The sequence below is a fragment of the Neltuma alba genome, unplaced genomic scaffold, assembly GCF_004799145.2.
Source record: "Neltuma alba isolate B1F8T4 unplaced genomic scaffold, ASM479914v2 tig00011540_pilon, whole genome shotgun sequence".
In the NCBI taxonomy this organism is placed as follows: Eukaryota; Viridiplantae; Streptophyta; class Magnoliopsida; order Fabales; family Fabaceae; genus Neltuma; species Neltuma alba.
This window is the reverse complement of record NW_021636202.1, coordinates 107049-128860: the sequence shown is the minus strand read 5'-3', so window position 1 is coordinate 128860 and position 21812 is coordinate 107049. Positions and strand designations below refer to the sequence as shown.

General features: G+C 31.8%; 1 pseudogene; it reads right to left on the bottom strand.

The window, feature by feature from the left end:
- Positions 1-2278: 2278 nt before the first annotated feature.
- LOC114714734 (UDP-glucose 4-epimerase GEPI48-like) lies at positions 2279-21495 on the bottom strand (annotated as a pseudogene).
- Between the last annotated feature and the right edge of the window lie 317 nt (positions 21496-21812).

Genomic DNA, 21812 nt, shown 5'->3' with positions numbered 1-21812 from the left:
TACAACACAATGACATTACAAAGTCACAAAATTCATAAAGCCTCCTTAACTCAAAACTATCTACTTGCCCTTGTCCTTGCTCGATCCATTCTCTATTTGATGGTTAATTTAACATAGGAAGGAATGAGATTTCATGAAAATCTTAGTAGCAATGAATCATAACTCTCATGTTAATCAAGCTTTGCATAATTCATTATGTCACAATACTTCAAGACATCCTCAAATCACATGTCATGCATTATGCCATGAATTAAAGCAAGCACATAATCCTTTTGACATGTTATTATGCATTTGGCCAAAGCATATCAAGCACCATAAAATCAACCATTCCATAGCATAATTCAACCATCAAAAGCAAGCAACATAAACACATTAGACAAGCAAGAAAAACATTGAAATTATAGATTCAATGCTACCTCTTACACTTGATGTAATTCGGCCTCTTCAAGGGGTTTATGTTCTCCTTAGTTCTTCTCCACAAAAGTTATCAATTCAAGTGTAATTTCAAGCCACATCAACAACCAATTAAGCTTGAACATAAACACTTAACCTTAAACCTAATTAAATCTTTCTTTTTCTTTGATTTTTGACATAATTATTCCTCTTTTGATTCCATTAATCTCTTAGCTCATTCCTATATAATTTTTCATGTAGAATCCAAATATCAATTCAGATTTATCAAAATCATACTCCTTCCCTTTTATTTCATCTTGGCCGAATAGGGGGTATATTTTTTTTAAAAATTTCATTTTTGATTCCAATGATTTTAAACATTTTTTCTTGGTGTTCCCCTACATAAAAACACCTTTTAAATTTATTGGAATTATCAAATCACAGCAAAACAAACTCCTACCCCTAGAACTTCTTTTGGCCGAATTGAATCATAAGAGTCCCTAACTTGGTTTTCTTTCAAAAAATCAATTCAAACACCACTTAAATACAATAATTCTCACTCATTTTTAAGGCTTTTATCCTTCCCTAATGCATACTCATTTGAACCAAATTTGGGCAGCAATTTAATCTTGGAAAACAACTCAATTTTCCAACCAAAACAAACTTTAATCTTAACCGAAGTAAAGCTTGGATATACCTTAGTGAATCCTTGACTAAAGCTTGGTGATTCCTTGTGCAAATGCACTAAGTAAGACCAGCTTCAAAGCTCAAGAAAATAATTGGACAGCACCTCCCCTCTTTTGTCAATTTTTGCCTATTTTAGTGTGTTTAGGAGGGGTATTTATAGAGCAAGAAATCTGCGCCCTTCCCCCTCCATTTAGGCATGCTAAGCTGCCACATAAGGGGTTACTTGGCTGCCATCATATGCTCCAAGTCTCATGATCATGCCAAGTGTGAAATCCCAAGAATATTCCATTGATTTTTATATGAAAATTGGGTTTAAATCCAATTTAATTATTGGGCCAGGCTTTAGCACGAAATTTTGGGATTTTCTTGGGCCAATGTGGGGCCCAATTTGATCTGGAAAGTTTTAAAAATTTAGCCCAATAATAAAATATTAATTCCAAATAATATTAAAGCTTATCGGTTACTATTCACTTGTAACTTTTTATAATATTTCTAGACCTCCAAAATCATATTTTTCTCCATGAAAATCATAATTTAATACAAGAATGCAACCTGGAAAATTCTAGAGTTTTTTTTCCACCTCTAACTATTTATTTTGAATTTTTCCCGAATAGGGTTTTATTAGTGAAACTTTTGGAAATAAATTTCCAAAAATAATTTCCTATACTTTCAGGGTTTAAAACCAATTTTATAAATTTTAATAAATATTTATATAATTATTTTATATTTTTTTTAGAATTATTGAGGCCTCCAAATAATTATAATAATTATTTTTATCCAATTTTTACTATTTTTTTTTGGAAAAACCTCCGTTTTCAAGAAATTCCGTAATAATCTATTTTTACACCATTTTCACTTTTAGGACCTCTATTGAGGTTTCAAAACCTCTAATTCACTTTTTTACTATTTTCTGAGAATTTTCTAGAATTTTTCTTAATTTTTCCCATTTTGCCCTTTTTAGATTGATAATTCCAAAATTATCATTTCAAACCCTATCGGGGTTTCACATCAAAAGTTATTTTGTCCTTCCATCTACTTTATATATTGACCCACAACCTAATTTTTTACTTTCAACGTCAAGTTTAAATTTTCAGGATGTGACACATATAGTGTGGAATCTGAAATTAAATACAAATAAACTTTTTTAGCAGCTCAAAGAACTCAGAATAGCCTTTTGAACATCAAGGAGGGGACGAAATCACGAGCTCATGACTAGAGAAAAGCCCAGCTGAACCTCTGCTCCTCCAATGGCCATCATACCCTGATCTGAAGGTGGAAAAGGACTGAGCTAAGAAGGTAATGAAGAATAATCAGTGGAAATGGAGTAGATTGGCCAGAAATAATGGTGGAATGATGGATTCGGCCAAAAAAGAAGTGGAAAGAACAGAGAGAATGAGTGTAAAAATAAGAATGCCCGAATGATGATGGAATGAATTGAAATCACATGCTTTTGGGGTTTTAAATATGATTTCGACACTCACCACAGTGCTCTTGTCAATCGCCGCTGTGCCTGACCCCAAAACGTTGTCATTTAGATAAGTTATATGATCTCCTTCAATAGATGCACTCGCCCCAGCACTTGTGCCATTTCGCTGCGGCGCACGGAACAGAGCGGTCCAGATATTGACTCTAAAGCTACTTGCAATGTACACAAACCAAGAGATCAAAAACATCCATATATAAAATCATACAAAACATACAAAAGCACATATAAAACCTCACAATTCAACTCACCAACTCTTATGCATAATAGACTCTAAATATGCCCAAAAGATGCAATTATGAACAATAAAAGCATAAGTTTTTGGATCAAAAATATATGTAAATAATGGGACTTATCACATATGAAGAATTATAAACAATTAGAGACATGAAATTTACTAATGATTAAGAAAATTTAAAGGATCGAATAGGCGTTTTCACAGATTAATTGATCCAAGAAATAAATTTTGCTCGATGCAAAAGAATTTATGTTCGTTCGTGTAGCTTTGTTATTAGGAAAGAATAATGAAGAAATATGTGTTTTTTCCCCAGAAAATTGCTAAGCAGTCCATATAAATAGTTAATTACTAAAAAATTCTTCAACAAGTAAACAATACGGTAACAACAAGATCCAATGCAAAAATAGTAAGAAGTCATAGCATATTAACAACTTAAACGACTTTTTAGTGATTAAATATTGCTTATATAAGATTGTATGATAATTTTTCTTTTATTCACCCAACAAATGAGATTCACGTATTTATAATACCCACCAAAGATTCCTTGTTTAATGTACAGCAAATAGAAAATTATAGGTTGGAGAAGTTCTTGTCGGCGGGCTCCGTAGCCTTAGCATCAGATCTACTTCTGAAAGTTCAACTTTGACTTGCTAGTCGTGATATTCTCCACAAGGAAGATTATAAAGAATTTCTAACCAAACGGATTCACTGTCTTGGTTGAGAGCGAATGCATGGAGGCCAAACTCATTAACGATTTTCGTGATACCCTAGGAGAAAATAAATTAGAGGCCTCTGATCTTTACCAAGTAGGCACTGCCTTTAATTTTGAGTCTGTAATTGGTGGATTGAACATATCCTTTATGGAGATGGTTCTGCTCCTGTGATGCTTTTTCAATCAACTACTATAATCGATCACTAATTTCTACATTGGAATTCTCATTATATGTGGCAAGTTAGTTTGTTTAGCAGTCTAGGGTATCTATTATTCTGCATTATATTTCCTTTTTAGAATCTGATAATATACTCTATCTGTTTGCTGGACTCTGCATCTCATGGCTATTCCATTGTTTGAGTGTGATTTCAAAAACAGTAAGCATCGTCTTCTTTTTATCAAGCTTTACAAGAAGAATTTCTCAATCACAGTTACTTCACAAGCTTTCTGAATTAGGGGTATGCTTGCACTAGACCAGATCGGGTTTGGCATCAACTCGAAGTCTAGTCTGGTGAAGACCTTGGGTTGGAAAAGACAACTTAGGGTCTGGTTTGGTCAAGTGCCAACCCGAGATTGGGCTAGACTAGACTTGGTCTACTAGAATATCTAGACCAATCCAAATAGTCTAGGACCTCAATTTAAAATTTTTGTTTTTGGGTTGCATTATATGAAGGCAAAATTTCAACAAAAAAACACAATTATGATAATAAAAAAAATGCATATAATCATCTAAAACTTATCTGAAAATATTGAAACCTATACAATAGATCCATAACATTCTCCAGCAACATGCAACAACAATTAAAAAAAAAAAAAATCCAAATTACAATCCTGAATGAGCATCAATCATCTTGCTATATTGAGCATCAATCATTTTCATCCATTTGTCTCCTCCACCATCAATTACACTTGATCCATCTGACTAACAAGGCATAATAAATTAACAAAATGAAAATAAGAACAAAATAAATAACAAGCACAAGAGAAAATACATTTTGTTATATCATCATGGCAATCGAGCACTTATGCTTGCTGATTTTTTTTTTATTTTTCCAAGAATATACTTGCTGATTAAACCTTTATCAATGTGGTCTTTTAACATTTTGCTATAACCAAAAGTTTATAAATATTCACTAATGTAGATGGAAAATTATGAATTAGCCCAGTTTGCAGAGGAAATATCAAAAAAGAGTACTATAATAGCAAGTTTTGCTACTCTCTCCTTCCATGCTAAAATCTCTGAAAAAAATTAATTTGTGCTCATCAATTTTTATGGGTATATGTGCTTGTTTATCATTATTATGTTGAATCTGTCGCCTAACAAATTAGTCCACATATTTTGAGGCGTAATCGCCACTTAATTGGAAATATATATATATATATATCATATCTATCATATGTAAAGAAATATTGCCTCCAATATTTTTTATAAGCTCTAATTAACTACTTTATGTAAGTAAAAATTTAGTTAAAATTAATTATTTCTCGTAAGATATCAAAATTATCTTCAATAAAATTATCCGTGAGAGGATAGTGGTTATCTCTCTTTCTCTTCTCTCCTTTCCCCTTCCCCATTTCTGCATCACTATTAACTCACACCATCATTATAATAAAATTCTTAGCATAAACTAACGCCATTTGAAGTAACATAAGGGAAAAATACAGAGAATCACTTCTAGGGGGGAAAAAAACTTTTTGCACCGCCTTATTTACACCGGACATTTTGCAAATGGTGTAATAGATGAGGCAGTGACACTTTTGTAAATAAATGTACAATGTTTACACCAATTTATTAAATGCCTAGAGTAAATAATATTGTCTACACCAGTTATATACCAGTACGATGCAAAACATAAAGTGGAGAACGCAACTTTACACCACTAATAGTAATTGGATGGAATAGAAATTGAAGACCTATACGTTTCCTGCCGCGCCAAGAGTCTTTAATTGATATCTTCAGCCCCTGCTTCGTCTTCAATCTTCCTTGTGTAAGCCTAAAACCACTTTAGGAACATTAGCACGATGTCGTCTTCAATCTCAAAACTTTCTCCTACTTCTGTGAGTCTTGCTTTGAGTTTGAGCCCTAACTCATCCTTTATTCTATCGCATGATGAGAAAAAGGGAGTTGTGGATTTTCTCTCCTCTCTTGGTCTTCGAAATCAGACAAAGTTTATTTTTACCTTGGTGTGTTTGAGTTCCAACTTCTAGGTACTACCCCATGCACATTTTTGTGTGTATGCATGTTTGAATTTGTGGTTGCTTCCCCATTCTCATCTTCATGCTCCTAGGTTTTTTTTTTATTGTTGTTTAATTTCTGTAATGAGTATAGATTAGGAGACAGTGGTAGTAAATTTGGTTATTTTTGTTATCTTTGATTCAGTAGGAGTAGCCTGCCGAACCTGTTCATTATATCTTAACTAAAAGTATGTAATAATGGATGTGAATAGTCAGGGCCCACTAAAAAATAATAAATAAAAGGGTAAAGATAGTAAAAGAAAAATCCTCATTGATTCTTTCTTGAAGACCAAGTTTGAAAAGCCTACCTGGTGATAAATCAAAAAGGAAAATCAAATAATAATCTACTCATCACAAAAAATGGCAATAAAATAAAAGATGGGATTGATATGAGGTTAACCTCTAAATTAGGAAATGTGTGGTGGACTCAGTAAGGGGGGAAGTAAGAAAAATGAAAAAAAAAAAAAGAAACATAAAATCTCTCATTTAAGATGATTGCCTCCCCATTTAGAAATATATTTTGGAGTTATAATGGTGGAAAAAAATAAAAAATTAAAATTAAAAATTAAAAAAAATCACAAATTGATGGGGATTGGTGCTTAAACGGGGAAGGGTATTATGAGTCATTATTGGGGGGAGAAAAAAAGAAAAACAAACAATTAAAAGAAAAATGCAAAATCCTAGGTAAAGTCTATAAGTAGAAAATTAAGGGTTGGAAGGAAATAGGAAAGATTTCTAAGAGAGAAAAGACAACAAGTGAAAAAGGTGAAGAGACAATGGTTTTTTTTTTTTTCATCTCATCATTCAAACTGGATAAAAAGGGAGGAAGCTTACTCCAAAAAGCGGTTAATTCTTTCGTATGTATGCGAAGGAACGTCTCACGACTACAGAACACATAATATGCCTAGAACAAATGCCTATAACTTTCATTTAAGGTATTTCGCCAAACCATGGTTAAATACTTAACTACTTAGGATATTTATTACGTTGCTATGTTTGTTTGGGTATTAGGTAAATTTACGAGAATTTTGTAGTCCCCTGCGGCCTTATTGAAAAGTTCATATTCATCAGTCCCCACACCTTTACTGGCCATAACCTTGATATGAAATAAGACTCATTGAGAGATTTGGTAGATATTTTTATTTCAAGGGCAGTAAAGAATAGGGACACTTTCTTTTAAGCGCATTACTGCTAGGGGTAAGTATACTAAATTTTCTCAAATTTCTTTATTTTATAATAGTTTCTAATCGTTCTCATTGTCTTTATTGTACTTAGGCGATACTGGATGCTAATTGTAGTCAATCCCTTTAAGCCAAGGGTTTGATATTTCAATTCTCTTAATGGAGATCCGACTAATTGACTATATATGCAATTACTATTTAATAGATATATTGAATATGTTTTTATCACGTTGAATTTAATTTCTTCTTTTTATCTAATTTTTAACAATTATTAGCATTTAATTTCATTATATTCTCAGAGCTTTATGATTGTTCCGCACAGATTAAAGCTTAACATGCCCCCCAGCCAAAGGTGACTTATTCCATTCCGTGTTCATATGAAAAAAAAAAGTAAAAGTATTCATCACCATTTACTATTCAACTAAATATAGTTTATCATAATATCATTAATATATTCCTTCTCCTTTCTTCATAGTGCCCACTACAACTGGACTCAAGCTCGGATTGTAGATATTGGGTGACGAAATTCATGAAGGAGATACTCATGCACCTAACACAATCCCTACTAAGGTAACATGCATTTATTCAAAGTTCAATTTATACTTAGGCTAATTATATATTTATATCTAACTTCATCAATTTCTTTGTTTTTTTTGCATACAATACTTTGTCGACACATATTGCATGTAATATTCATTCACTCAAATGGAAAAAATCATGAAAGAGTTGGCAATGCTTTTGTACCGTCAGTGCACACAAAATAGATAGAGAAGAAGATAATTTTAGTTCTCGTATTTGTCATTTTTTTATTATATTTGATTATTTTCAATGCCTTATGCTTTTGATTTTGGTACCTGGACAATTTTGCTAGTTTTGGTTTTGGTTTTGGTTTAGGGTACTTGGCCAATTTGGTTTTGCTTTCTCTTGACCAGTTTTCCTTTTGGTTTAGAGTAAATTGTATATGACTTTTGGTTTCTTAAAATATAATGTAAATTTGTGTTCCTAATTTGCTAGCTAGATATCTGTTCCTGGTTCTTTGTTGTTGCCTTTTGTTTTCGAAATGCAAGGGATTGCTAGAAAAGAATCCACCCTATTTAAAAAAATGTCACAAAACCTTGACAGTTAATGGAAACCAAAAGACCATAAATGGAGACACAATATTTGACTGTTTTATTATTAAAATTGTGAACCTGTCATTTGATAAATCAATGTGGAAATCTAGTCATTTTAACAGAAAAAGTATGAAAACCTAATAGGAACCTGTCATTTTAACACAGAAACTCAAATTTCTATGAATTGCTTATCAGAAGTTGTCATTCGCCTTACTAAACTTGTCATTCGCCTTACTGAACTTGTCATGAATTGTGTATCAGAACTTGTCATCTGCTAAAGAAATCTGAAAATGCTGTCATTTTAACACAGAAACTCGAATTTCTATGAATTGCTTATCAGAAGTTGTTATTTCCCTTGCTAAACTTGTTATTCGCATTACTGAATTTGTCGTGAAGTGGGTATCAGAACTTGTCAACTTGTTATTTTCAACAACTTATCAAACTTGTTATTTTCAATTATGAACACAAGCTGAAAATCAAAATAGAAATGAAGAATAAAAATCCAGATTTGTTGGGCGTTGTCTCAGCACCAAGCAATCATCGTACACATTGCAAGCAAACATTACAAGCATTGCAAATGATTGTCACTCTCCCTCAAACTCCCCGACTCTCCTCTCCTTCCACAACAACAGAGAGAATGATGGAAGAGGCTTCATTGTCGATGAAAGAGCAGCTAAGCAAGATAAGAAGAAAGTGACGGGGGATGACAATGAAAAGAGGACTACCGAAGGACATTGTGAGTTCCATATACTTTGAAAAAGGAGTGAGGAGAGGGAAGGAAACTTGGAGAGGACAGAGAGAATGAAGAGAGAGAGGAAAATGAGGAGGAAAGGTCGGGAAGAAGATGATCTAGAGAGGAAGAAAGAGAAAAAAACAAAGGGCATTTTGGACATTCCACCATCATTTCATATTTGCAATTTGGGACCGGGTCGTTTGAAGCTATTTTCCAAATTCAGGGTCCCTAATAGCTATTTTATATATTGGAGGGTCTTTATTTGTAATTTCCCCTTTGTTCTATTTCTTTCTTTTCTTTTTATTATTTTGTTTCATCTTTATTTCTTTAACTGCTACAAGGATAAGAGGTATATACACATTACCTCATCCTTTTAATTTTCAATTTGAATGTGAAATATTTGTGGCTTGAATGTTGATCTCCTTCTCTTGGTTTCTGCTATACTTGATGTGTGGCAAAATCTTTTAGTTTGTCAATTTGTTTTTCTCAATCTTTTTGCAATCTTTTCTCCATTAATATTGTGTGAGGTTTTTGAAATCACTACAGGCATTTAGATTCATTGGCAAGTTGTGTGAGATTATGAGAGTCTCCTCAAGTATGCTAATGGAGTTCTCCAAGTTCATTGCTAGAAATAAAGGAAAAAAATGATTTTGACCCATTGTTACATAGTACACATAAAATTAAAAAAAAAAGATCATTCTTCATAAAAATAAAAAATATAATTTCAAAATGTTTTTTAGAGTCATGTGAGGTTTTTAGAACCTTTTCAGGCAAAAATTGATTATTTTTTTGTGTAAGATTATTAAAATCTCCTTAGAAAATTTAATTTAAAATGCTCTAAAAAATAAATTTTTTTGAAACAATTTCATGTTGTGTGAGGTTTTTAAAACCTCCTTAAGCAAGATTAATTATTCTTCCATGTGAGATTACTGGAATCTTCTCATGAAGTTTAATCCAAAAGTTTTTCAAAACACATTCTTTTCTTCAAATAAAGATAAAAGAATTGTTTTTCCAATAAACAACACAAGCCAATAAAAAATTATTTTTTAAATAAATTAAATAAACATTTTTCACAGAACACACCAACTAAATAGCATGTATTTTTACCCCCAAACAATATGAGATTTTGATTCTTCTAAAAAGTATGTAGGCCCTAGGTTTTTATTCTTGATTAAGTCCAGCTTTGTAAATAAATTATTTTCTTCTTTTATTTTTTTTCTTTTTATAAATAAAAAGTTTTTCTTTTTACTGTTTATTTTTTAGGGTAATTAAAAAATAATAAAAAGACTTATTGTTTTTATAGTCAACTTTGGGTAACTGTTTTCTTAAACAAGCATTATAGGATGCCTAATACCTTTTCCATGTATAATCGACTCCTAAACTCTATTGGTTTTCATAGACCATACTTTTTAGGTTTTCAAAATTAACTTATCAAAATTTTGGTGGCTTTTGGACAGGCATATGCATATGATAATATGTGCAGTGATAATTGAAGCCTCTATGCTAGGGGTGTAACATCTTACTTTAATTACGCAATTTTACATTGAGTGTGAGCATTTGGAACCATTTCTCAAGTTATTAAGTTGAAAAAATTTGAATTTTTGAACTTAATTTCTCGGGTTACTATTCATTATAACCTTAATATCTCCAAATTTTAAAAAATCATAACTAATTCCAGAAAAATAGAAATGATATGGTTCCAAGTCTCACTTGAAGTTTGTAATAAACTCTTTAAGGAAAAAATACATTCAAAGTATGAATACAGCTCATATGTGTCCAATTTCAACGTCAAGATGTACTGTTCATTTGGTAATTTTTCTAATTTTCTAGAATTTATGCCCAACTTTAGAAATGCATAAATTTTTGTACAAAACTTCAAATTTTATGAAATATCAATCATTTTAAAGCTAAAAATATGAACTATTATATTGTTAAGTTTAAGATCCAAACTCCATTATTTTTTCAAAATTTTGTATGGTCAAACTTTACCCATACATAAGTCAACTTTTATCCCTTTTTTGCAAAACTTATTAAAATAAAACCATAGCCATTCCAATATGATTTAGTCACATTTCACAGCATATAATAAGTCATTCTTCATAATTTACAACCCTTCAAAGTCATCAAGGTAAAAATTCACAATTATTACAGAATTTCCACATAAGTTCAACATAATTCAATAATATTTCCCCCTTATGGAGACACTACCTCCTTGCCTTTGATCATGCTACTTGAGGGTCCTATGGTGTTGTTTAAATATAGAGAGAAATAAAATTTCATAGAAATCTCAGCAGCAAAGGAATTACAATAATAATATCAAACAAGTAAGGTATATTGCAAACAAGTTCATAAATATTTATTCACTTTTATGCTATGCAAATATCATTCCAATCCATTCAAAATCAATATGTTAATGCATATTGCAAAGGAATACAATGCAAACAACCAACATGTTACTATCATCAAATAATTTCAAATACAACATGGTATATATTCAAGGAATCACATTATGTAACAACCAAGCAAGTTAATATTAAAATTGTAAATTTCATGCTACATCTTTCTAATTTAATGTTTTTGGCCTCTTGGGTCCCCTTGAGTTTCTCCTTGTTCTCTTGCTCAGTGCCTATCAATCTATACATAAATACATGCCATATTATCAACCATAACACATAAAATACTATTAGGTATCAATACAATTCTATAACCCTCTTTTCTTTGAGTTTTTTGACTTTAATTTCTATCTTTGTTTTGACAAGTTTCAAGAGCTATACCTATACAATTTTTCATATAGAATTCAAATATCAACTTGGTTTTATCAAAATCAAACTCCTCCCTATTACAATAAGCTTGACCAAATAGTATGTGGTTTAGAGGTAGAATTTTTATTTTTGATTCCAATGCTTTCATAGACTTTCTCTCGACATATTCCCACACAAAAACACATTCTAAACTCATTGGAATCATCAAATTAAACTGAAACAATTTCCAACCACAAAACCAAGCTTGGCCGAATTGGTTACCAAGTTAGGGAACTTAGAGTTTCTTTCAAAAATCAACCAAACAAGCTAATTCAAGTTCTAAATCATGGTTTCTATCCTTTCCTAATCACCCTTCAATATTTCAAAAATTGGACAGCATGGTAGCTTGGAATTTGACAGCATAAAGCTTTAACATACCTTGATTAATCCTTGATTCTTGCTTGATAATTCTTGAATTATTTCTACATGATTTTAGCTCTCCAAACTCAGTTTTTGTGCAGCAAAACCTCCCTCTTTTAAGTGCCAAAATAACCAAATTTTGAAGGTATAAGAGGGGGTATGTAGGTCTCAATTCGGCCTCTCTTGAGCTCCATGTGTCCCTTAAGAATCTGGGATGTTAAGGCCATGTGTCCCCCTTCAAAAACTACAGAAAACTTGAAGTGTCTAAGTGTCCCATGTGAAATCATGATTTGGATAAAATCATGTGTTAATTTGTAACATTTTATTCCTTAATCATGTGGACCACTTGGGCCATAAATACTATTTATTTCTGGCCCAAAATAATGTCCTATGGGCTGAAGAAAGAAGGAAGGAGTATTACCCTTCAGCTCAAAATATTTTTCACCTAATTTCACTGTATCAGCTAAAATTTCTGTCTAATTTTTAATAATATTTTTGGACATCTAAAAATTTATTTCTGCCCTTCAAAAATCATATTTTAATATAGGAAGGTCTCCTAAATTTTTTTAGAATTTATCTCAACCTCTAACTATTTGTATTAAATTTTCTCTAAAATCAGACTTTACTGATAAGATTTTGGTAATAAATATTCTGAAATTAATTCTTTCACTTTCAGGGCCTAGAAATAATTTTATAAAATCAAATAAATTCTCAAATAATTTTTCTATATTTTTTCATAATTATTAAAGCCTCTACATATTTAAAATAATTGTTTCTAGCTAATTTTTCACTTTTTTTGGGGAAAAAACCTCTTTTTACAGAAAATTTTGTAATAAATTATTTTCATATTATTTTCACCTCTAAGGCTACAAACAGGGTTCCAAACATCCTAATTTATCTTTCTACTATTTTTTAGAAATTTTTAAAAAATTTTCTCTAATTTTTCCATTTTGCCCTTCCTAAACCGATAATTTCAAAAATATCAGTCTAGATAAGAGTCAGATCTCAACTGAAAAGTGGTTTCGGCTCTAAATATACTTTACTACTTGACCCTCTGTCTAATTTATTATTCACACTCCCAGTGTTAAAATTAGTGGGATGTGACAAGGGGTGCGAGAATTACAAACTATTAAAGGTGGTGTTAGAATTGGTAAATTTGAAAGCATGATGTGGATGAAGTGACTAGTGTTGTATAGAATTACTTGAGTTGTTTAAGGATATGCTCCATAAAGATAATGTGCTATTAAATAGCTATTATGATGTGAAGAAAATATTATTTCTACTAGGTATGGAGTATGAAAGGATACATGCATGCCATAATAATTGCATATGTGAGACACTATGGTATAAATCAAATAAGTCTTGCAAAAGTATTGTGGTATCTTACAATTATACCAAGATTGAAGCATTTGTTTGCTAATGAAAATGATGCAAAAAAATATGTTATGGCATGCATATAAGAGGAATTCAGATGGGAAGCTTCAACTTTTGGCCAATTCTTTGTAATGGAAGAAAATTAATCAATTATTTTTCCAGTTCGACATGAGCCAAGGAACACGAGGATTACACTTAGTATGAATGGAATGAATCCTTACAGTAGCCTTAGTGGCACATATAGCTCGTGGCCTATTCTATTGGTGATTTACAATCTTTCTCTTTTGTTTTACATCAAACACAAGTATATACTGTTGTCTATATTGATTTTGGGACCAAAAAAACTAGGGAATGACATTGATGTTTACTTAAGGCTTTTGAACAAAGACTGAAAAGAGTTGTGGGAAGAAGGTGTAGATGTTTTTGACATGAATCAAATGGAGGTTTTTAAGATGTGAGCCATGATCATGTGGACTACTAATGGCTTCCTTCCATATAAAAACTTGGTGGGATATAGTGTAAAGGGCCATAAAGCATGCCCAATTTGTGAGGAAGGGACATGCTACTATCCACTTCAACATGGTAGGAAGACTGTCTACCTTGATCATTGAAGATTTCTAAGATAGGGTCACTCATATTATAGATTGATGAAGAAATTCTTTGATGGCCAAGAAGATGAAAATGCTTCAAAGTCATTGACTGGATAGCAAGTTTATGATAGGGTGAAAGGCATTTATATTGTCTTCAATAAGGCTATGAGAAGTAAAGGTGAAAAGAATATATGATAAAAGAGGTCCATATTTTTTGATCTTCCATATTGGTGAGAGCTTAATCTGAGGTATTGTATTGATCTCATGTATGTTCAGAAAAACATGTGTGATAGCATAGTTGGCACACTTCTCAACATACAGGTAGTCCCAAGGATGATGTGAAGGAAAGATTGGATTTGCAAAAAATGGGAAGACAAGAGCATTTGCATCCTAGGGTAGATTGTAAGCTGACTTATTATCCACCAGCGTGTCATACTTTATCCAAGGATGAGAAACGAAGTATTTATGAGTAGTTGCACGAATCGAAGTACCCTATAGGTATTGTTCAAATCTAAAGAATCTTATATTGATGTCCCAGTGGCCATTCAAGGGCTCCAAGAAGATAACTTGAGATAGATTTTAACCAGATTTTGCTTCTTCTTTAATGCTATATGTAGTAAAGTCCTTAAGCTTGAAAAATTGGATGAATTAGAAGATGAAGGTAATCTCATATTGTGCCAACTAAAGAAACTCTTTCTTCCTTTGTCTTTTGACATCATAGTACACCTAATTGTTCATCTAGTAAGAGAGATAAAATTGTACAGCCTTATCTATTTTTTATGGACGTACCCAATTAAAAGATACATAAAAATTCCTAAAGGATATGTGAAGAACCCAAATTGACGCATAAAGCATCTATCATTTAGAAATGTATTTTAGAAGAACTATGGAATTTTGTCAAAATTACTTGTCAAAAGTAAGACTTACTAGTGGGCTTCCTGACCATCAGGGCAAACATGGGAGTAGAAGTGGGGTTTCAGTGAAGAGTGTGGATCCTATTGAAATGTAGCAAGTACGCCTACACATCTTGAATAATATTGATGACGTGCAGGACTACATATTTGCCCATAAAAAAGTCATGAGGAGAAAAAACTGTTGATCAAGAATAACTGAGCAAAGACTGATAAGAAGCATAAAAACGTTTTGCATAATGGTTGAAACAAGTGGTTGGAGAAGAGGAAAATGTTTCTAATGCACTAAATTTAGAGTATCCATTTTCAAATGCAAGTGGGTTGACTTAAATAATGGTGTTATGGTTGATCGTTTAGGATTTACAATGAGAAGGAAAAATAATGCGAATGGTTTCTGTTTTTATAAAACCAAAAACTTTGAAACTTTGAATACTCTATTTTAGCTGTTTCTTTGTTAATTATAATTAATTTCTACATTTTGATGGCAAAAAAAATTAATCTCTACATTTTTCCATTAACTAGTTATTGTGTATATGACCCTAGAAAAAACTAGTTGATAAGATATACGATGAAGAATGCAAATTGCTGCTAGGATTGTTCTTATTTTTTCCATGGATACTGTCTCAATAGTTCACACCATATCCAAAAAATAAAGCATTTTGATTGAAATAAAATATCAAAAAAAATTTTAGACGTGTCTTTGACAAATTGAAAACTGATATTCCATCCAATATTATTCCCATTTTGATTCCCAATGATGGAACTTGCAACCTTCCAGAATTAATATTCCACTTGATATAATCCCAATACACAACACATATTGGTAGTGATAATTTAATACTCACTAATGACTAATTCATATTCATGGTTATATCTAAAAATGCATGCATATGAAATCGAAGAAAGATCAACTCTGTTTATCTATTGTTCAAATTGAACAGCAACGCTTTAGCTCCTTATGCTCATACAACTGGGTTGGCAAGTTGACGGAACAAAATGCAATAAGGAATGCATATTTAATTAGAGCCATACTAATTGGCAAGCTCCAGATTCTAAAGAATCTCCTAATAGAATTCATATTTATTGAATATGTCATTGGATGATATACTAAGTCATGGTTCTATCAAAATTAGTACATTTTTTTAGGGACAAATATGAAGATTTATCATTATTAAAACACATAAGATTGCGTTCCATTTGGGATTCCTATCGTCCATGAATAGAGGATGAAAACTTGGGAGTACATTCCCCAACCAAAAGCTGGGAAGAAAGCAGAACAAGTAGAACTAGTTTAAACTGAAAATCTAGTCTAGGTATGCCTGTTTCTGAAAAAAAATGAAATTTAGGCCTTAGATGTACATAAAAGGATCCCAGTATTAATCATCTGTACAGCAAAACACTTTAACAATTATTTTACAACATAAATCCCTAGAAAATCCCCCAAAAAAGAAAAAAAAGAAATGGATTAACATAGATTCACCCCTACGAAGTAACAGGGCTTGCAAGAGACCCCAGAGGAGATCATAATCTATAATTCACAATTATTCTAACCATATAAACTGCTACATGCTTTGCCAAATTTAAGAACAACGCATACACAAGAAGAAAATCAATACACAAAGTAGGCATCAAATTTCACAGCAAAAATTATGGTTATATCAACTGAACTGGCAATAATCTGTCCATTACCTTTCCAGAGACCTTTTCAAAAGCTTTAACCATCTCTCAAACTGATGTTATCTTTCCTGTTCCTAAATTGTGCACCTCACAACCTAGATATATGCACCATGAATTTAAAACAAGATCAAATTCTAACAAAAGTAATATTTATAATGATTGCACAAGATTAAAAAAAACTGTAGAAATAAAAGAACACAAAAGATACATCTGGCCTTGACAGAACCGACAGACTAAATTAATAAGCAAACAAGAAAATAATGATAAATTATAAGAATACTTATATCAGGATCATCTAGTTTACCCAATGCAGCTACATGCCCCTGTACTAAATCAACAATATAAATATAATCACGCACCTAAAAAGAAAGATAAGATTCATTGAGTTGAACTTTTCGTGAAGAACTGAAAATCAAGTCTTACATAAAAAGAAATATGTCAAGAATACTCAGTAGAGGTCAACAGCAGGAAGAGGGAATGGAACATGCAAGTCCAATGAGGAAAGATTATTATTTGTCTAATAGAAATCAGGTCCAACTCCAATTTGTTAATAGTTTAGGATTTTTGCAATATATGAGCCAGTGCATGTGTAGTAGCATTTCAAACTTTAGAAAATAGCAGGTAGACTCCTCACTTGAATGTCAGCATTGATCAATGGAAAAATGACCCAAAAAAAAAAGCAGCAGCAAAATTACTGAATGCCCAATAAGAAATGTCAACAAAAATTTCTTGTTATTTACAAATTTAGTATTGTCAACACCAAATAAAATATTGTTACCAAACCTGATTTAGGATTTAGTAATTTCCAACTTCTTTTTTCTTTTTTGGTCATTTTTTTCTCTTGATAAATTCATGCAACCTTTCAAGACCATGCTGCAAAGTCTTGAATTAGAAAGAACATACCCCAGTGCCATCAACCGTATTATAATTATTTCCAAACACTGTCAATGCGGGCCGTCTGCCAACTGCTAGCAGAACATATGGCATGAGATTATTTGGAATTCCATGAGGATCCTCACCAATGTAGCCACTGGGATGAGCACCAACTGCATTGAAGTATCTCAACAATATTATTTTCCATTCTGAATCGGCCCAGTAGATATCATGACAAATTTCCTCAATCGAAAGCTGAAATAGAAACCCTTTCAGAGACATGGTGGGCAAGGCCAAGAAGTCATTGTCAATACCACATAATTCATACTATAATTATTTACATGTTTAAGTTTCCTTCATGCCATCAATTCATTTTCCAGCAAAACTATAAGGAACAACATTCTATTTGTACTTTGTCTGTATGGGTTCAATGCAGAGAGTAAAGACTCTTCTGAACATGGAACCTGCTTAGGCCAACCACATATAGTTACTGAGAACACTTTCATATCCTGTTAATTTCAACATGGTAAATGAGGAATTTAGAATTGACTGAGGGCCAAGTAATATAGTAGAGACAAAGGCGGAACAACTTTTTGAAAATTCTCAAAAATTTTGAAAAATAGAATAGTGCCTAGCATAATATTTAAGGCCCAAAAGGCGAAAACAAGATAAAATAATTTATTACATAATTTTATGTAATTATTAGTATTTTTGGCTAATAAGGAATACATTAGCCAAAGTAAATTATTTTAAATATACAGAGGCTTCAATTATTCGGGCAAAAATGAGAAAAATTTAGTTGAGAGTTTATAACAGATTGTAAAATTATTCCCAACCTCTAAAAGTACAGAGATTAGCCTTAAAAATATTTAAAACAGAATTATATCCATAAAAAAACTGATTTCAAAAAAATTTGAATAGCAGGAGTTACAAGTTGAATTTTAACCTAAGAAAATTAAGAAACTTCTCCCCAATAAAAGGGAGTTCCTAGCACAAAGAAATAAATTTTAAAAGCTTCTAGATTAAATAGAATCTAGGAAAAACTTAATTGATATGATGAAAATATGTAGTAAAATGACCTAAAGCTTGGTGGGACAATATTTCCTCCCATTTTCCTACCATTTTTTGAACCATTTTTGAAGGGGAGGACAAGGATGGAATTGTGTCATTTGTTAAGGGACATAATTGAAAGAGGCTAAATTATAATTAAATAATATTTTATAATCACATGTGTAATAGGTGTAAGGACATGTGGCATGATCTCATGGGATAGACGACTTGATCATGGGACACGTAGACAATGGAATTATAACATTTTATCAGGGGCAAAATAGGCAACCTATGGCCAAAAATTTGTTTATAAATTCCCCCCATATATGCCTAAATTAGGCCAAATTGGAAAAACAAGGGAGGGAATATTTTGCTTTTGAGTTGAAGAAAATGAAGAGAAAAAGAAGAGAAGGAAGAAGAAGGAAACCAAGCTAACTTCGAGTGATCATCCAAGGTAAGTTAATACTTTCATTAAGGATTTAATTACTTTGATTAGTGATTGTTTTGGAATTGATTTGGATGGAGAAAAATAGGCAAAAATGCTATGATACTATGCTGCCCAAAATTCCATATAACTTCTTATGAAAGATTAAAAGATGGCAAAGGACTAAAGGATAGAAAATGGTTGGAAAATTGTGTTGTAACTTGGATTATAGAAGAATTTTAACTTGTCACCCTAGAATATATGTTTCTGCCAAACTTGGATCATGAGGCTACGGTTTGATTCAAGATGATTTGATGCTTCCATTGAGTTTAGAAGATGAAATTGTATAAGATTATGTTAAGAAAATGTGTTTAGAAGCATTAGAATTGAAAATGGAATTTTTGAATCAAAATGCCCTATGTCTCAGCCAAGCTTGAATCTAGGGAAAGGAGTTGGATTTTGATGAATCTAAATCTAAATATAGATTCTACATGAAAAATCATGTAGAAAAAGCATGTGGAAGTTATGTTAAAAAAGATGATACAAAAACCCTAAAATCAAAGATAAATGGTTAGGGTTTTAGGTTAAGCTTTTAATGAAGTTGTTTGAGTTGGAACTTATAATGCCTTTATTATGTAATTGATAGCATTGATCTTGGACAAGAGAAAACTCAAGAACAAAGAAAAGAGAGCAAAATGCAAGAATTTGGACAAGGTAGCAAGAACTTACAATTTTATTGTTAACTTGCATTGGTTGTTTTGCTATGTGTTTTGATGTTATGATATGGTTGAACTAGCTATGATATAATGTGTTTAAATCCTTGCATTTTATGCCTTGGCAATATGTATAGTTAAGTTGCTTGATGGTATGTTTATGTGCTCACTTTTCATGGCATTATGATATGTGAAAATGCATGAAAATGTTGATTACATATAGCATAATATAATCTTGCATTGTTGGCATTATAATTTTTGTTCTTTACTACTGAGATTTCTTTAAAATCTCACCATTTTTTGTAACAAATTGATACTATAGGGGCTGGATCTTCAATGGATAAAGGAAAAATGTTATACTTTGATATGCTTGATTATGTTATGTAATTATGAGTGTTAGTTAAAACTTTGTAGTTTTGTATAACTTGAGGAATGCTTGTAAGATGCTATTTTCCCATCTCTTGGGAAGTATGATCATATGAATATATGATAGTATGGGTGATAAATGGTATATCGCAGGCTCATAACCTAAATGCCACGAGATAATGCATTAAAAAGTGGATGAAAATGCTTTTAAAACCATGAATTGTGGCTGTGACTTTTCTGAACAAGTGATGTAATCTGGCCATGATATTTGGTAAGCGTAAAGTTCACATTTCAAGCTTCAAATAGCATAGTAGATTACCTAATTTGGAGCTTTGTGCTAGCAGTTATGAATTTTTGAAATTATAGTAAAAGGCTGAAATTAAAAATTGACCAAATGAATAATACTTTTTACATAAAAAATGGAGCCTGATTGGTAAAGAGGATCGACTAGTGAGTATTTTTCCTATGAAAGAGTTTCAAATAGAACTTGGAACTACATCATTTTGATTTTTCTAGAATTAGTTATAAATTTTCAGAGTTAGTTAAATTTTTAGGGTTACCAAAATGAATAATAACACGGAAAGTGATTTTTCAAAGTTTGTTTTTCTAAACCAAATGCCATGCAATATTGTTCCATATGACAAGTTTTGGCTCCATATATGGTCATAAACTAAGGTGTTATAAACACAAGTTGAAATCATGCCAAAAATACATTAGTTAAAAATAACAAAACAACGAAACGAAGCACCAAGACTAGATAACATTAATCTTAGGAGCCACCTCGAGGTAGCAATACAGGGTGACTTAAAAAAAACAAAAATCAAGACTTCATTTTAAAATAGTCCAACAAGGCTTCTGCATTATCTTCTTGACACTGGGAACCAAAATAGCCATTTACTTTTGGAAACTTGAAAACTGCCAAATACTTCCCTAATTAATACTTTAATTGGTTTCTATGCGCCTAAGGATTATAAGGGAAAGAAGGAAAGACAACTAAGGAAAAACTGTCATAATAGAATATTGTCACAATATGATCAACAAGAGAATGCAATGATATAACAATACTCTTACATGGCTGCCGGGGTCAAGCACCAGCACTAAATATATTTTCCAACAATATTTTAAGGAACTTCATCATGGAGAAAGGCTAAGCTAAATTTCAAAGACCATAAATTCTAACAACACTGATTACATTCCTTCCATGCTATCTATGAAATAGAAGCCTATCAAAAGAACAAGAAAAGAAAGGAAGAAGAAGAAATAAACAAAATTACCTTCTTGCATCCATGGGCAGCCATGACTTCCAAGAGAGTGATCATTCCAATCAAGTTGTTGTTGTTGTAATAAAGTAATGGCTTTTGCATAATTTCACCTATAGCTCTTAATCCAGCAAAATGTATGACTGCATCAAATCTGCATTTAGTAGAGAGATCAGAAACAAATATTAGATAATAGATGAGATGCAACAATAAGAAGCCAAAGACATTGCAATTGTTCCTAAAACAAAAAGTTTTATTGTAACATGCACTGTGTGGAAGCAAAACTTCCTCCAGTTGCAGCTCTGTCGCAGAGGTTTACCCATAGTAGGCAACTTATAATGTAAGCAATAGGTCATCACAAAATCAAGTGAACTATAATTAGGCTTCCATGTTTGAAGTTTAGATATCATGATGCGAAATTAATTAATTGATGCACTTGGTAACCAATTCTTTTTTCATTTTTGCCAGAAACTAGGTACCAGAGTTTGACACTCACAAAAATAGTTAAAAGTTGATAGCAGCACATGCACAGGGGATTTGATAGCCCGGTGAACAACAGTACTGATAACTGGACTTTATTTATCCTTTTTCAAAAACCAAGAAGTAGAAAGACTTCATATATGTATATGTGTTTGTTTAT